We start from the raw sequence: 18,944 nt of genomic DNA, 5'->3' as shown, positions 1-18,944 counted from the left end.
TCAGGCTTACGTCTCAGTTATACAATGCTGAAACAACCATCCCTTCACCAGTGCCCATATACCACCACCAAAAAAAAAAAAACTCCACACAGTACACCTCCCATCCCACCCCCCGCCTTGTAACTGATAAGTTTCACTTTACTTTCTGTTTACTTTGGTTACATTCAATATTTCAACACAAACCTCACTATTATTGTTAGGAGTACCCCACTAGAGTCAGTATTGTGAAGAAAAAATGAGGTCACGCGGCCGCTACTTGGATTTCTGTACTTTAACAACTAAGTCCAGGGAGATTTCTTCCAGATATTGGATCATTGCAAGCTTGAAAACCCCATCTGTGGTCGTCATAATATGGCGGACACCACGCCCTTCATCCCCGGAAAGGAAGAGGCGGGAGAGAGAAATACCTTTCCCCTCCTGGGCGGGCACGGGGCCGAGGCTTAGTTCTCAGGCTGGAGACATTCTGCGAGGAGTTGCCCATGCCAAAGGAGGTTTTGCTGGGTCTGGATTCACGCTCGTGCAGCTGTGGAGAGGCCGCACACGCGTGCGGCCCCCGGGATCACATCTCGGCGGTGGACCATAACACTATTCTTAAATAATTAAAAAAGCCTTGTGAAAAACTATAAATTTGTCTTTAATAGTCTCCCGCTTCCCATGAGACAACATTTACTGTTCTCATGGGACACTTAAAAAATGATGGAAGCAACATGTTCCTTTATGTTTTAGGAGTGCATATTTATTTTGGCAGGGGGTGTTGGTCACACCGCCTGTGCTCCGTTTCTTCCTGGCTCTGTGCTCAGGCTCTGGGGCCCTCTGGAGTGCTGGGGGTCAAACCCGGGTCGCCCGTCTACAAGGCACGCATCCTACTCACTGTACTAAAGGTCTAAAGTTTTAGACTTAATTAAAAAAATCTAAGTCTTTTACTCTGACCCCTAACAACCTAATTTTATTTTTCACTGAAGGACTCTCTGTTCCTTCACTCACCCCTTTCCTTGCCTCCCAGCGATGCTTTAACCCTTTGTCTCTGCCCCCCTCTGCGGATGGGTCTCTGCTCAGTCCCAGCCTCAGGGCCCCTAGCATGTCAGCACGATGCAAGTCACTTTTGGTCACTGACCTTCAGTTTTCTTCCATGTAAGACAGAGCGAGTCCGAACCATCGAAGGAGCATGGAGACTGTTTCGGAGCTTATTCCGGTGGGAATTCGCTCAGTTCCTTGCATTGGAATCTCCATTTCTTCTGCCGACTTGGGGGCATTTCTCTGTCCCTGTTGCTTGTGGACTGTCCCAGGCTCTTCTCAGGCTCTTTCCAACCTCGTGTGCGGATGGTGTCCATCTCCTTCTCCCCGGGCAGCAGGTCTCGACTCGAGAACAGATCACAGAGGAACCAGCCTCTGTCAGCACCTCTACCCTTCTTTTCCAAGCCTTCAGCATCTCTTACTGGGGACACAGACAAGGCTTCCCTGCCCTCTGCCCCCGAGTGAGTGAAGAATCTTTTTATTTATTTTTTTTAATTAAAATTTTTTTTCTTGGGCTGGAGCGATAGCACAGCGGGGAGGGCGTTTGCCTTGCATGAGGCAGACCTGGGTTCGATCCCCAGCATCCCATATGGCCCCCTGAGCACCACCAGGGGTAATTCCTGAGTGCAGAGCCAGGAGTAACCCCTGTGCATCTCCGGGTGTGACCCAAAAAGCAAAAACAAATTTTTTTCTTGATGATTCACCGTGAGATATAGCTACAAGCTTTCCTGTTTGAGTGATAATCACTGATGGTCGGAGGAACCGGTCGGGATGGGAGTTGAGTGCCCAAAGTAGATAAAGGAGCGAAGGATCTTTATTAACCAGAAGGAAAATAACCAGAATTCTTTGGGATGCTGGGGTCGGGCCCCCCCAGTGCTCCGGGGTCACTGCTGACTGTGTGCTCAGGAGTGACCCCTCGTGGGGAGAGGAGTTAGGTAGGGTCACTGCCTCCTGAGCACCAGCTGCCCAGTGTCCCCCTCCTGCAGGGTCTCCTGAGCCCTCGGCTTCCTTTATTTATTTATCTAAGGGGTGGGGTCACCCTTGGCGGTGCTCGGACAGTGCTCCTGGCTCTGTGTTCAGGGCTCACTCCTGGTGACAGGCAGTGAACCTACATCAGCCGAGTGCAAGGCGAGCGAGCTCCCTGCCCCTTTCGCTCTACTCCACTTTTTTTTTTTCTTTAAGAAATATTTTATTGAACCACCGTGAAAACAAGAAAAAAAATACAAAACTTTCAGGTTTAAGTCACAGTCAAATACTGATTAAACCACCATCCCTTCACCAGTGCACCCGTTCCACCACCAAGAACCCCAATACACCCCCCTCCCACCCCACCCCCCATCTAAATAGCTAATGATATTCCCATTATTCTCTATATATATTGAGTACATTTCATATTTCCATACAGAACTCACTATTATTGATTGGACATTTTCCCCAACAATCAGGCCTGCTGAATAGGCATCATCTAATAATTTCTCTTCATTGGTAAGAGTGAAGACTTTGGCCGCGTATTGGGTTTCTAATATTTTAGCTCAGTTCACAGTCAAAATGCATGGCTGCAAGAATCCGCTCTGGTGCCAAAATGGGTTAGGAGACCTCAGGATCACAGTCAATAGGCGCGGAGGCTCTGCTTCTCGTGCCGCGGCTCTCGGTTCATCTCTGGGCGGAAGGCGCGCCGGGAACGCCCCCCCTCCCAGGACCACCTACTACTCCACTTTTTATTTTTTATTTATTTATTTATTTTTGCTTTTTTGGGTCACACCCGGCGATGCTCAGGGTTACTCCTGGCTCTGCACTCAGGAATCACTCCTGGCGGGGCTCGGGGGACCATATGGGATGCTGGGAATCAAACCTAGGTCGGCCGCGTGCAAGGCAAACGCCCTACCCATTGTGCTATTGCTCCAGCCCCACTCCACTTTTTAAAAAAAATAATTTTATTTTAGGCACTGCCATTGATGAAACTATTAATGGTAGTTTTCGTACACAGTGAAGCACCACACTTCACTGTGGGTCACTTTCCTCCACCATTGTCCCAGTGTCCCCCCAAACCTCCTCCCACCCCTCCACCTTAGTGAGCTTCCTATTAAAGGCCAGTTCTCAGTGTCGGTGCCTTTGGGCACTTGTTATTCCCCACGACACGTTTCTTTATACCCCACACCTGAGAGAGATCGTTCTGCGTCTGTCTCTCCACTGTAGACCAAGCACTCAGCCTGATACTCTCCAGATCCATTCGCATAGCAACAAGTGACCCGATTTATCTTCCTATAGAGCTGAGTCACACGGCAGAGCCTGGCAAGCTCCCCGTGGCATATTCGATATGCCAAATACAGTAACAATGACAGGTCTCATTCCCTTGACCCTGAAAGAGCCTCCAATTGTTGGGAAAGACGAGTAAGGAGAGGCTGCTAAAATCTCAGGGCTGAGATGAATGGAGATGTTACTGGTGCCCGCTCAAGTAAATTGATGAACAACGGGTTGACAGTGACACAGTGATATAGCTCAGTAATATTCCACTTGTGTAGATGTATCACGGTTTCTTTATCCACTCGTCCGTTCTTGGTTCTCCAGATGTTTCCAGATGTTTGGCTGCCATGAACACAGGAGAGCAGATGACTTTTCTGAATCTAGTACTTGGGCCCTTGGGGTTAATGTTATTTTTATTTATTTTTTTTGCTTTTGGGGTCAGACCTGGCGATGCTCAGGGGTTACTCCTGGCTCTGCACTCAGGAATTACCCCTGGCGGTGCCTGGGGGACCATATGGGATGCCGGGATTGAACCTGGGTCGGCCGCGTGCAAGGCAAACACCCTCCCCGCTGTGCTATTGCTCCAGCCCAGGTCAATGCCATTTTTAAAAGGGAGAGGGACCAGGCAGAAGTACTTCACCTTAGTACCACCGACTCCAGGCCTGGGGCAGATGCCCCCACGGGGGTCTCTCTGACCCGCCCCTCCCACCAGAGGACCCTCAGGTCTGTTGCGGGCCGGCTGGCCTGTGTAAGCCCTGCTGTCTGTCTGTCCCGTCTGTCCCACTTCGGGCCAAGTGCATCCCCTGAGAAAGCTCCGTGCCTTCTTCCTGGGCCCCAGCCAGGCGCCCCCCATTCCCCCCACTGCCCCCAGGACTGGGGAACCCCGCAGAGGACCCCCGGGCTGGCCACAGCTCCACTCCCTGTCTCGGACCCCAACTGTGCTCAGGGCCACCCCCCAGCACCTCTCTAACCCCAGAACCCTGCTCCCAAGACAGTGCCCTTGGCGCCCCTCCTGCCCCCCGGTAACCTCACCCCTTCACCCGGGAGCAGGTGTCCGCCCCGTCCCCAGCCTGCCGGGACCTCGCTGCAGCCCTGAGCCTGGGGGCTCCTCACACCCGCCCTGGCTCCTCCTCCTGCACCTGAACCTTCTCCCCTGGGCGTCTCGCTCCTCGGACCCCCACTGGGAAGCTGCTGGTGGGAGGACGTCACTTCCCGGGGGGGTCACTCTCACCGTCACCTCCAGGGAGCGCCTGGTTAATGGCTGTTCCTTCCTCACTCGGTTCCTGCCGGCGCACACCTGGCTCTCTGCGTAACTGATCTGTCCGACACTGTCCTTTGTCCCCCATCGCCAGGACAGTGACGAGTGGAGAGCCCCGTGGCTGGTGTCAGCTGAAGGATAGGAAGCGTCGCCTTGTAAAGAGGAAGTGTCCCGCCAGGCAGACGGATCTTTCTGAGGTAGAGAAGGCGGGTGGGGGGAAGATGGCCCAGTCGAAACAGGGCTGGAAGGGTGAAAGTGCAAGGTCGTGCCTCCTCCTCCTCTCACTGGGTTTCTGTTCTCTGAGCTGGGACTCCCAGTTCTGGTGCTCTCCGATGTTCCCGAGTCCGTGGACCCTGTGGGAGTCAGAGCAGAGCTGCCCACAGCAACTCTGGCATGACCCACATCACTTCTGGCCCACCGGCTTTTGGAGGGCAGAAATTCTGCTCAAATTCTTCCCACCTCTTCCACGGTGGGTAGAGAACCGGATGTACTCAGTCCCTGCTGGGTACCCAGCTTCCCATCCTGGCACCAAGCATGCAGAAAACGCCACATTTGGAGTTGGAGAGGGAGGTGAAACATGTACCTCGCACGAGGCCGACCTGGACTTGGTCCGGGCACCCCACATGGATCCCGAGCACAGAGCTGGGAGTAAGTCCCGAGCACCATCAGGTGTGGCCTAAGCTCTGAATTCTCCCTCCCCCCCGGCCCCCCCCACCCGCCATAATAAATCTAAATCTCAGGATTATGGAGTCATGAAGCCCAGGATTTAGGGGCTAGCTCAAATATCAGAGCTCACACAAGGCATGTACAAGGCCCTGGGTTCAATCTCTGGCAACACGTATGCACAAAAATGATCAATAATTTAGGTCAATTCCAGCTTTGTATTTTGTTTTTCTTTTTGGGTCACACCCGGCAATGCTCAAGGGTTACTCCTGGCTTCACACTCAGGAATTACCCCTGGCAGTACTCAGAGGACCATATAGGATGCTGGGAATTGAACCCGGGTCAGCTGCGTGCAAGGCAAACGCCCTACCCGCTGTGCTATCACTCCCGCATTTTCCTCTATCCATTCATTTTTGGGTTGTCCAGGCTCTAACCTCATTTCTGTGGTTTTGTGTGCTGCAAAGTCTGCTTCTTGCCCCGCTTGATTTTGCAAGCCTGACTGTGGGCGTGTGGCCAAATGCTGGCAGGACGCTTCCTCCGGGGACTTTTTTTTTTTTTTTTCTAAATCTGAACTGAGAACAGCACAGAGGCCAGGCTGGTTTGTAATCCATTCCAGTGAGAGTAGCCGTGGCCTCCCCGCCTCCCGGCACTGGTGGACACAGTGTGAGCCGTGGGTCAGGTCCTTCTGGCAACAAAACATCACTCTTGACAAGATTGTCTTGAACCGGGGGATAAGTCACATCAGCGGTGCTCTGGGCTCACTCCTGGCTCAAGGATCACTCCTCGTGGTGCCTGGGGGACCATGCGTGGTGCTGGAGACAAAACGCAGGTCACTGCCAGGAGTAATTCCCGAGTGCAGAGCCAGGAGTAACACCCCTGAGCATCACTGGGTATCGCTGGGAGTGACTTAAAAAGCAAAAAGAGTATGTTTGAGAGCTGGGGAACCAACGTGGTGGTTATAATAAACCCTAAGAATGGAATAGGACAGAACACACACATCAGAGTTCCGTGCAGGAGAGGGGGGCTGTTGCAGGAAACACAGACACACATTTCTAGTTGTACATAAGTACAAACAGGCGTGCTGGGTTGCTAGCTAAGGTGTTTTCCTGATTTTAGATTTTTGGCCAAATGGGTTTTGATTTTGACTACCCCCAGACAGGCTCATGAGCTATTCTTGGCTCTGCATTCAGGAGTGGCCTCTAGGGAACAGGTGTGACCCCCCAAACCAAAAAACAAATCAAAACAAACATGTCTGATCCTTGGCAGGCGTTTCGTGTCCCTTGTCCTCCTCCATTACCTTTTCTGCTTTTTGGTGGGTGCAACCCGGGTCCCCTGAATGACTGTGTGGATTCCCGCCAGCCTGGGCCACTTACTTCATTCGTGTCAAATATGAGAACAACGTTTTTGCTCTCTAAACTACTGCACTTTTGGATCTCTTTGTTCCATAGATCTTATATTCTTTATATAAGACCCAAAGAGCTAGTCAGTATTCGTCGAGTAATTCCTGCTGCGTAGAATCTAATAAATATACTTCCTATCAGGTTGGTTTTTGTTGTTTGATGCTTGGTTTGGTTTTTGAGCCACACCCAGCAAGCAGGCTTCAGGGCTTGCTCTTGTTTCTGTGGTTAAGATCACACTTGGTGGCACCAGGACCAAGAAGACCTGCCATCCTACCCCTTGGCCCTGAGATTAACTTTTTACATCAAGAACCTGGACTAGTAAAATAATTTTTCCTGTCTCTTCCCATGAGGGGGCATTTAGCAATGCTTGGAAATCGGTTATCTTAACCCAAATGTGGGGCACCGTAAAACAATCTTGTGGGTCCGACATAGAGGTGTGGTTATATATTGTACAATATACAAGACAGCTTTTCAGATCCAAATGCCGACAGCTTTAAGGCTCAGAAATGGATGCCACCAGTGGGATGAAGTCACTTGGGATGTGTTGCTGAAATGGAATTTTGAATCCAAGTGAGAGGCTGAGTTACGAGATGGGGCAATTTCTCTAAATGAGATGCAGATTGTTTTTCTCCGTGATGGGAGGATGAATGCTGGCAGGAGCCAACCTGTCTCTGATCTCCCTTTGGCGCCTCAAATTCTTCTCTCTGTAGACAAAGGCCCACTCACTAATTCTCAGCACCAGAGTCACAAGCAGGATTTCAGGGTACAGCTACTCTTGTCTGTAGAGTAGATCCTGCAGCCAGTGGGTAAGTGAAGGGTGTTAACTCTGGCATAATTGGTCCCTCAGGGGAGAGACCGGGATGGGACCTGCAAGGGGAAGGCTGGACCCTTAGTCTGGCCCAGATGGTTTTGGGGACCTGGAGCTAGCATTCCGTCCTTGATTATCTTTGGGCAGATGCAGAGGGGTTGTTAAGCCCCTTTGTTAAATCTTTCACTCTCTGTGGAGTCGCCAAGCCCACCACAGTAATTGTCTTTTGCTTCAGTTGGGAGATAAGAAGACAGTGAGGATGCTTACAGGACAGGGGGGCTCAGAGAGGTTTTCATCGTCCCTCTGAGCAGCCTTAAAGACCGCTGAAGACTGTAGAAGTCTTTACTTACTCTGCTTGTAATTATGGGCACAATCCATGATTTTTTTAAAGTTTTTATTTTATTGAATCACCGTGAAAAAAATTACAAAGTTTTCAGGTTTAAGTCTCAGTCATATACTGATTAACCCCCCATCCCTTCACCAGTGCACATGTTCCACCACCAAGAACCCCAATATGCCCCCCTCCCACCCCCCCACCTAATTAGCTAATGATCTTCACTTTATTCTCTCTATACTTTGAATACATTCAATATTTCATTAGAGAATTCACTATTATTGTTTGGAATTTCCCCCCAACAATCAGGTCTGCTGAAAAGCCATCATTTAATAATTTCTTTTCATTGCTGAGAGTGAAGACTCTGAGTTTTCGTGGCTGCTGTTGCGGCCGCGCGGTTTTGGATTTCTGATATTTTAGCTCAGTTCACAATCTAGATGCATTTCTGCAAGAAGCCGCTTTGGGTGCCAAAATGGGTTAGAAGACCTCTCAATCAAAGTCTTTAGCAGCAGAGGTTCCGTTTCTCGTGCTGCAGCTTCAGATCTTATCTGGGCAGAAGGCGTGCTGGTAACGCCCCCCTCCCAGGACCACCTACAGGCTACGTCACTAAAAAGTCCTACCTCTGGGTTGGGGGTCTTAGAGGGTGGCTCTCGCCACGTGGATGCTGCCGCCATTTTCCGCTCAGAAAAACAGGGCAGAGAGGGAAAGTCCTTCCCCGACAATCCACGAATCTTGATTAGTGGCTTGAGGAGGGAAAAGTTGCCAAGGCGTCTGGAGTCCCAGGCTCTTTTTGGAACTTCCTACAGACAGGCCCCTCTCGCCCACCCCCTTTCAGTCCCTCCACCCTTGAACCATCCACCTCCACTCCGGAGCCTGACTTCGCCCTGGGAACCATTCAGAGCTCTGGAATGTAGGTGTAACCTTTCCCGGGCGGCAGTGGAAGGTGCCGTTTCTTCTTACGTCACATCCACTCTCTGTGAAAGCCACTTCTTCCAGATGCCACTGACAGACGCCCTCTCTCATTGTTTTTATTATTTTTGAATTTATGTTTTGTTTTCTTTGGGGTTATTGGGTCACCCTGTGAGTGCCTGGGGGCAAGTCTCGGCTCTGCGGAGTGGCCACTTGAGGAGTGACCCCTGGCGGCGTCCAGGAGACCGTCGGACAGGGGATGGAAGGGGGTTGGCGGCGTTCTCATTGTTTTTAGATATTGCTCCCAGGTGGCTGCGTCCTGCTGGAACTCAGTCTCCTGCTCTCACTCGAGGTATGTAGGGCAGGAAGATAAGCCTCATTGGAACCCGCAAAGGATCAAGTCTTTCCCGGCTGCATGACTTGTACCGTGGCCACCCCCGTCTGCTGTTTTGGCCAAGAGCGACGAGCCTGGGGGATGGCTGGAAGGACGCTGCGTCGTTCAGCAAGACCCAGAGGACTTTCTAAAAGCAGTGGCGGGAGGGGACACAATTTCCTTCCAGAGGATGGTTGTTGCCCATTGGTGGACTCATTGCAGATGGGATTATGTGACATGTATCAATAAAACGTTATAAAATAAGTTAAGATGTATACCATTTTCTTCTCTTAGAATTTGAAGTAAAATTTGGAGGTTTTTACTAACCAAAGGTTTGGATAACAAATCAGAAAAGAGGCCGGAGTGAAAGGGCAGCGGGGAGGGAGTTTACCTTGCACGCGGCCCGACCCGGGTTCAATCTCCGGCATCCCGTATGGTCCCCAGGCACTGCCTGGAGCGATTCCTGAGTGCAGAGCTAGAAGTAACCCCTGAGTCCAGAGCCAGGAGTAGCCCCAGAGCATGACTGGGTGTGACCCCAAAATCAAAAGTAAATAAGTTAATAAAATGATTTAAAAAAAATTGGAAGCACAGCAAAAGAAGAATTTTTTTTGAGGAGGGTGGGGATATGGACATTGTTATTTTTTTGATTTAGATGTAGCAGATGTTATTAATAATAACAACCGATGATGCTGGAAATGGTCACATCTGAGAGCTGGAGGTTTGTGCCAGATGTTCGGGGTTTGTCTTGGCTCTCCTAGAAAATGCCTGAGCGGAGCAGCGCTCTGTCTTTTGATTAATTCTGGCTAGAATCATGGTGCATGTCGCCCGGCCTCATAACTGAGGGTGAAGGGAAAAAAACACCACGCCTGATTCTTTTCCTCTAAGACCGCAGGGCTTCACCTCTGTGGAGTTTGGAGGGGGACTGGCCCGATGTCATCACAGACCAATGGCTCTCTCTCCGGCTCGTGCCCATGTTTAGGGGCCCGCTGGTCAGCTCCAAGATCTGCTCCACTTTCTTTCCTCTCAGCTCAGCGCGGCCACTCTCAAGTATGTGGACCAACCCTAAGTACTCGGAGAGTTTCTCGGAGTTAGAATCACCAAAGCTCCAATGACCTCAAAACCGATGTTTCCCAGAGATGTAAATCGGGGCGGGGGTGTCAGCACCTCCTACAGCCCCCTGCGACTTCCAGGAGTGACCCCTGAGTGCAGAGCCAGGCGTAAGCCCTGAGCACAGCCAGGTGTGGCGAGAAGCCACTGCCCCGTTAAAAACACTTGTTTTATTCAAAATGTGTCCGCGAGGCCTCGTGGTACCCAGTGATGTGCCTGATGGGGTAGGAAGGCCGGGAGCACTTGGACATCTTACATTCCCCTGGCGTGACCGACGCCCTCCACCAAGAACAATGTGTTGGAAAAGAAGTGGGAAGGGAACAAAGAGCTTGGAAGCTGCACGTTGGCGAGTAGGGCACATGCCAACACACGGGGAACCAGTCTGGGCGAGGCGCGGTAAGCAGATTCCTCCGGAGCAGGTCTCTGGACTGAGATGGGGCTCGAGTTCCTCCCTGTGATCTCTCTCTCTCTCCTGGGGCGGAAGAGGCCAGGGACAGCTTGATAAATATTTGTCCTTACTTTATGCAAATAGCGGGCAGGGATTCTTCTTGCATGTGAATCACCCCAAAAGGAAAAATCAATTCTTTTTTTTTTTCTGCTTTTTGTGTCACACCTGGTGATGCACAGGGGTTCCTCCTGGCTCTGCACTCAGGAATTACTCCTGGTGGTGCTCGGGGGACCATATGGGATGCTGGGAATGAACCCACGTTGGCCACGTGCAAGGAAAACGCCCTACCCACTGTGCTATTGCTCCAGCCCTGAAAAAATAAATTCTTTCCCATTGACTTCCTCTTAATCTTTACCCCCAGCAGCATTTTTTTTTTTTTTTTTGCTTTTTGGGTCACACCCAGCGATGCTTAGGGGTTACTCCTGGCTCTGCACTCAGGAACTGCTCCTGGCAGTGCTTGGGGGACCATATGGGATGCCGGGGATCGAACCCGGGTCGGCCGCGTGCAAGGCAAACGCCCTACCCGCTGTGCTATTGCTCCGGCCCCCTTGTTTTTGTTTTTGTTTTGGGGCCACACTGGTGGTACTCTGGGCTTTCTCCTGGCTCTGCACTCAGGGACCACTCCTGGCAGTGCTCAAAGGACCAGGTAAGGGTGCTGGGGACAGAACCTGGGTTGGCTGTGTGCAAGGCCAGAGTTCCATTCGTTGTAATATTGCTCTAACCCACAAAGTGACCATCTCAGGGGGGTCCACTGTCCTCTGCTGGGAACCTAGGAAGGACATAATCCTTGTTGTAAGCAAAGAAATTCAGTGTCAGTGGGTGAGAACTTCAACTCATCTCACGACAATTGGCACTTTTTTTTTTCCCTCTTCCTTCCTTCTAGGATGGAAACTGGCTTCGAGAATTCATAGTTGTCCAAATTACTTCTGATCTGATGAACAGGCCAGAGAGGTTCTTGGGTTGTTAGTTTATTTTTAGATTGTGGGCCACACCCAGCAGTGTTCAGGGCTTACCCCTGGCTCGAAACTCAGGAACCGGGGGTGAGGGGAGGGGGTCCTTTGGGGTGCCTGGGATAGACCTTAGGTCGGCCACGGGCAGGGCAACCCTTAGCGCTGGACTGTGTCTGGTCTTCCCAGCAGTCGGGCTCCAGAACTAGTTGAACAGGCCCTTCCAGCCGGCCGCGTCACAGAGCTCCTTCATTCTCCCTTCTGGTTGTTGGCCTGTTTCATTTTCACATAATTCATTTTTTAAATTTGGTATTCCATTTAGTATTTTTTGTTTTTTCTTTTTGGGTCACACCCGGCAACGTACAGGGGTTACTCCTGGTTCTACACTCAGGAATTACTCCTGGTGGTCCTCGGGGACCATATGGGATGCTGGGATTTGAACCCAGGTTGGCCGCGTGCAAGGCAAACGCCCTCCCCGCTGTGCTATCACTCCAGCCCCAACCGTTTAGTATTTTTAATTTTTTTTATTGATTAACTTGGGGTGGGGATTGGGCCACACGGGCAGTGCTCAGGGGCGCCTTTGTCTCTCGGGGTCACGGCTGGCTATGACTCGGGGTCACAGGCGATGCCAGGGATTTGAACTGAGGCCAATGGCCCCTGCTGCTCGGGGCCCGTGTCTTCAATCCAGGCAGTGCTGCGTGACGATGTCCGAGGGTGCAGCCGCGGCAGGGGGCCCGTGGCTGGCCTCTGCCCAGAGCAGCGCGTGGCCCATCAGGCCTTTCTGCTTCTCTCCTCCCAGCCGGCTGCCCTGCTCGGGGAGGGGGAAGCTCTGCGCCTGCGTCCTGCCCTCCTTCGGTCCCCGCCTCTCCCCCTGCTTTCCCCCCACCCGGCAGGCACCTCTCCTTGCCAGCCCTGGCATTTGCTAGGATGCCCCAGAAGGCCAGGAACAAAGACACGACTGAGTCACGTCCAGAGTGAGGGCCGCCAGCCCGGTGGCAGGTAGCTGCTCGAGCAGCCGCTTCCCACCTGCGGCTTTAGCTCCTGTTCTTCAGTTCCTTGGAATAAAATGCGTCAGCCTAGGGGGTGGGAGTGGAGGGACAGTCGAGTGGGATCCGAGCTGGGACCACACTCACTTGGTGTCCCGAGCAGGATCGAGCCCTGAGCACAGAGTCAAGAGTCAGCCCTGCGCATAGCTGGGTGTGACACCCCCAAGGTTGCTTATCGAGATCAGACAGTTTTTACTAAGATCAGAAAGCTCTTGAGCACACTCCTAAAATCAGCTGGCCCCAACTGGACTCTGGCACTCCAGGAGAGATCTCTGAGCACTGAGCCAGGAGTAAGCCCTGAGCACTGCCTCAAACAAAGCCAAGCAAACAAGAGACACTTCCACAAAAAGTAGCGATTCATGGTTGTTTCTAAGATATTAATAAACAAAATTCAAAATCATCCCTAATTCCTCATAGAGCGGCAATCACTATGAAAATTTTAGTCTCTTTCTGCTTTTTATTTCAACATGTCTGGGCACATTTTGTCTGCACCATTGGCTCTGTTGCTTTCTGTTTTCACTACCTATAAGAATTTTTCCACATTAAAATATTTGCACTTTAAATAGCGCCACAATAATCTCATTGTATTGGGCCATGATTCACTTAAACTAGTGAATGTTGAGAGACAGTTAAGCTATTCTACTTTGTGCTTCTATAAATAATGCTATTATAATTAAGAATGTATTTGTAAATAACAATGTTATTATATAGAGAGACATCTGCAAATAAAAAATAATTTTTATTGGTATTATAACATTTATTAGGGCAACTCCTCAGATGTAGAGTGACACAGTTAATCAGTCCATATTTCCACACTTTTCCTAGTAATTGCAGCCCTGTTTCTTGTGTGAGAATGTCTCTTGTAGACTCTTACCAACCAGGGTCATTCATCTCAATTTTTTTTCTTTTTTTATGGGCTGCACATGCTCTCCTATTTTAATGTAAAAATGTAGCAGTGATGCTGATTATTATTATGCTGCTATTTTGCTTTGTGAATGCTCTTTTTCCCTTTTTTTGATGGTGTGAGTGATTGAACTCAGGGCCTTAGCATGTGAGATTTGTTTTGGAACACTGAACTAACTTCGATAGCCTAATTGTGTGAATTTTCTTTTCTTTTTGGTTTTTGGGCCACACCCAGAGGTGCTCAGGGCTGACTTCTGGCTTCTGGCTCAGGGACCATTCCAAGTGGTGCTTGGGAACCATATGTTGTCATGGGGATTGAACCCAGGTCAGGGGCGTACCATATGTGATCCTGGGGACTGAACCCAGGTCAGGGGTACCATATGTAATTCTGGGGGTTCAACCCAGCTTGGGAGCAAGTGTCTTAAGCCCTGTGCTATTTCTCTGGTCCCAGTTAATTTTCTCTTTTTATCTCTATTTTTATTTAGCTCTTTTTCTTTTATCCTCTCTGTGGTAGGTTAATACTTTTATCTTTGAAGTTTTATTTTTTAACGAAATCAATCAATACTTTTTATAAATTGCTGCATTTTTGTTTTTCGGCGCTGGGGATGGAGCCTGAAGGTTCTGATCTGTGAGACGCGTGTTGAACCGGAGTGCTTTCAGAGAGTGCAGACACAGTCTGTGTCGTGTGTGACAGAACCGTCTCCTTCCTGACTGCGACTTCAGAGCATTTTGTGTGATTTCAAAATGTGGGAGCATGACGCGTGCCTTGCGGTGGCCGAGAGCCACTGCCCCGGGCTCCCCAGAAGAGGGCCAAAGAGACGGGGGGCCACAGAGAGATGGTCCAAATGGCCCCTTGGATGCACAGCTGCCAGCATACTTACAGGACCTCGGAGGGGGTTCGAGGCACAGGACTGCGTGTAGGTGTGACTGATCACTCACAGGTACAGCGTTTCGGCGGGGGGCAATTCTCTTGAGGGGGATTTACTCGCTCTGTCTCCCAGGGACATCTTATATTATTTTTCTCTCTCCCTTTAGTTGTAAGCGTTCAACAATTCAGTTTCCTTCTTATTTATCCTTGCAGTTATTTGAATAAACACAGTGAGAGGCATAGATCCCAAAACTTAGTTCTCTGGGCTCTGGGAGCGAGCAAGCCTTTTGCTGTAAACCCCAGACTCAGTCCTCAGGCCATCTCAGTTTGTCCTTCCCCACGGGGGTCCTGTCTCTGAAGGCAAAGCAGCTTGCATCAAGACCATGCTTTTATGCTTCTTGGAATGTCCCATTTCCATGCCAGGATAGCTTTGCCACTGGTCTGGGTCCATCCAAGGTCCACGGTGGGCCCCCCCCCTTTATGGGGTATTAGGAACTATGGCAACAAAAGTCTGAGTCAAGCAGTTATGACCAAATAATTATGCCCAGGAGTTGATACATTTCAGAGTCGATCAACTCCCAAATATTAGGAGCGGAGCATTACTGATCTTTCTGTTCTTAAGCAAAGAACATTGCTCCATCGCAAAATATAAAAAGCGATAGGGGAGATAGAAAAGCAAGTAATTCACTACAAATACAAAGTCTAGAGTCACCAGAAAGTTTGACTTATAAGTAACCAAGACTGACTTGGAGAATATAACAATGAGAGTTAAAGTACAAAAGGTTAAAGATGGACTCAGGGGATTAGGGGTGTTGGTAGACGCTCTAAGTGGGGGAAGAGGGGCAATACACTGACGAAGCCTAAAGCACTCAGGGTTCATCTCCAGCAAGTCTGGATTAAAGACAATTTGAGGTTCTGAGAGGAAGTCAAGTTATATGCATGATACCCCATCAATCCACAGTGCCTAAAAGGAAAAGAGAAGAGAAACCGTGTCGGCCAGGCTGCAGGCCCGGAGGGAAACTGGAGATACTGGTGGAGGGAAATGGACACTGGGGAAGGGTTGGGTGCTGGAACACTCAACTCCAAAAACTCAATCATGAATTACTTTGTAACTTTGTAATTTATGATCATTCTATACATCAATACAAAAAAAAAAGACTTAATTTGATCGAAATCACCGTACAGTAATGACCATCTTCTTGTGCTTTGCTTCATTTCATTTTATCTTTGTAAATTGTTTTTGAGCTCCACCCTGCAACGGTCAAGGTGTACTCGTGGCTCTGGACTCAGGAATTACTCCTGGCAGTACCCAGGGGGAGCATACGGGATGGCATGAGATTGAACCCGAGGTCGGTTACATGCAGAGCAAGCGCCCTGCCCTCTGTCCTTTTGCTCTGGCCCTGCTTTGCTTTGCTTCACTGGGCACAGACTGTTTCTGATGAATCCAAGATTGTGGTCAGCCGGAGCTGACCCAGCCAGAGCTAGTTCCCATGGCATCGCTCACGTCGTGTCTCTGCGTTCCCTCAAACTGAGCTCTGTAAGTTGTCTCCAGACGTTACACGACTGCACTATCCTGCACTCTCAGAGCTGTACCCAGCGCACCGAGAAACCAAACAATTCATAACTTGAGTCCTCGCCGGTATCTGTTCCAGGGGCCATCTGGCCACTGCGATATCTCCAAGGAACGTGTTAAATAAATAATTTCCTTTGGCTTGGAACCGCTCCTGGGTGAGTTTTGTAACTATCACTCGTGAATTCTAAGCTCTTCTAGGATGCAAAGATTAAGTGTTAAGTCCTTAAGCTGTTAGAAATTTCTTTGTGTGCTTGTTTTCCGAGTTTGGGGAACAGTTCCGCAACCTTGCTTGACTCCCTTTCCTGGCGGCATCCCCTGCTGCAGTCACATTTCTGACCTACCCTTGACTTCTAATTTTCCTTGAAGTGTGCATCTTTCTTTCTTTCTTTCTTTCTTTTTTTTTTTTTTTTGCTTTTTGGGTCACACCTGGTGATGTTCAGGGGTTACTCCTGGTTCTACACTCAGGAATTACTCCTGGCGGTGCTCAGGGGACCCTATGGGATACTGGGATTTGAACCCGGGTCGGCTGCGTGCAAGGCAAACGCCCTGCCCGCCGTGCTATCGCTCCAGCCCTAAAGTGTGCATCTTTCACCCCTAATTCTGGTTGCAGAAAATAAAAATATTTCCTGCAATTTGGAGCACTGGACTTCGGAGTTGAAGTTGTGTGTCCGTGAAGCATGCCCAGGTGCCCTGCCCCCCTCTTTTTGTCTTTTGCGGTGCCAGGAAACAAATCTAGGGCACAGGGTCCTCCACCAGGGCTTTCCCCGCCCGTCACACACCTCTAAGCTTCTGAGCATAGATTCAAATCTGGAGATAAGAGAGCCATTGGTTTGTTTCTTCATCTTTATGCCAAATACTGATGCCTCATCCTCGAGGGTCCGGTAAGTGGTTTCTTGAGTCTAAGTGGTTCGAAGTTGCGACTTTGACCGTGAGTGTGGAAAGGTTGGACTGCAGTTGAATCTCACCAAGACAACGTTCATGAGAAACAGACTAGTTCCTGATGTTCCATTTGCTCTTAACAGAAATGGAACATCTCTGAATGCAGCAGTTATGTGTACCTGGGTCGAGAACTCAACATGAGGAACGACTTGGCACCAGAACTGCGCAGAAGGAAGAGAGCAGTGTGGAACGCCTTCAAGAGCGTCGAAGAAGTGGTTAAGAGGATGAAGAAACTCCAGCTCCGGGCACATCTGTTCAACTCCACCATTCTTCCTGCACTAACATACGTCTCAGGGACCTGTGCCCTACGCAAACAGGACGAGAACACTATTCGGGTATCCCAAAAGAGGAATCAAAAGAGCTATGCTTGGAGTATCACGTTTCACTCAAGTGAGCGAAGGAATCTGGAGTTCTGACCTCTGTTGATGGTCAAGAATCAGGGACGCTGTCTCATTTGCCAAAGCATCAAAAATCAGATGGGTCGGACATGTAATGCGATTTAGAGACGACCGCTGGACTAGAGCTGTTACCGACTGGATTCCACGGGACGTCAGAAGACCGCGTTGCCGCCCACCTACGAGATGGTCAGACTTCTTCGTCAAAACCCTGAACGAATGGTTTGAGGATCTTTGTGTTCCTGGAGCGAGCAGATACCATTGGGCTACACTGTGGTATCTGTCCCACAGGACAGGGACGAATGGAGATGTTACTGACCCCCGCTCCAGCAAATCGAAGATCAACGGGATGACAAGTAATACAAGTGATACAAGTCTTACTAACATCACTATGATAATAACTATTTTCTACTGCTTCCGCCTTAGCACATCCAGGGAATGGCGAGAGTTACTGAGAATTACACGGCCTTTGAAATTCCAATGTCACAAACGGCTTGCTTAAACCCCCCAAATGATGACGTGATTTTTGTGCCCTTCCTAGACTGCACAGGTGAGAATGGATGCAGTTACCTCTTGGAACAGATGCAGACATTCAGCGCCTGCCACCTCACTGCTGTGGGGTGTCAGTTAGCGGGATTTTTGTTTTTGTTTTTGTTTTAATTTGTTTTGGGCCCACACCCTTCCGTGTTCAGGCTTTCTCCTGGCTCTGCACTCAGGGATCACTCGTGGCCATGCTCAGGCGGCCAGTGCTCAGGGATGCGGGGATGGAACCTTGTTTAGCCATATCTGAGACCAGCCACTGTCTGTTGCTCAGTTCCCTGTCCTGCATCTTAATTTCTCTAAGTTGTCATTGGAATCCTTCCCTGTGAGTAAGGGGCCCCTGAGTGTTTGTCTTTGTTTGAGGTCAGTTCAGACAGTGCGGGGTGCTGGGGTGGGGTCGGGGTGCCGGGACTGGGCCCCGCAGCAAGGCCTGTGCTCCGGCCCTTTGAGGCATCTCCCCAGCCCCGCCGGGCCCCTGCTTAGAACCCATCCCAGTGGACTCAGGGCTCTGGGCCTTGCTCTGGGGAAGAAGAGCCCGGCCCAAGCTCTGCGGGAGAGAGACCCGGAGAAGCCAGAGAAGTCCATGCTGAGCTGCGGCCTGGCCATTGTTTGGGGGTCTCTTGGCTGGAAGGTCCCTCCCAGCTCAGTGAGCCCCTGGCCTCCTCATGGACCCAGAACAAAACCCTCTCATGTGTCCTCATCAAGACTGGGGGTGCTGATGAAGAGGGGTTGGGGGCTCTCCCGGGAGGAAAGGCGGCCAGGGGCTCTCTCCAAGCAGACAGCTGAGAGCTGAGAGCTAACAGCCCCTCCTGCCCTGGGAGAGAGGGCCAGGCGTGGGTGCGCCCTGCACCTCGGCCACCCCTGGGTGCTGGGAGCGTATGAGCACCTGTTCCTCATGGGCCTTCAGTGCCACATAGATGCAGGGGAGGCAGAAACGGCAGTGGAGGGGCTCTGTGCTCGTTCACGATTCCCGAGTTCTTCAATATTTTTATTTTATTATTATTATTATTATTATTATTATTATTATTATTTGATTTTTGGTCACACCCGGCGATGCACAGGGGTTACTCCTGGCTCTTCAGGAATTCCCCTGGCGGTGCTCAGGGGACCATATGGGATGCTGGGAATCAAGCCCGGGTTGGTTTCATGCAAGGCAAACACCCTCCCCGCTGTGC

Source organism: Sorex araneus, chromosome 5, assembly GCF_027595985.1.
Source record: "Sorex araneus isolate mSorAra2 chromosome 5, mSorAra2.pri, whole genome shotgun sequence".
Classification (NCBI taxonomy): Eukaryota; Metazoa; Chordata; class Mammalia; order Eulipotyphla; family Soricidae; genus Sorex; species Sorex araneus.
This window is presented reverse-complemented; position numbering follows the sequence as displayed.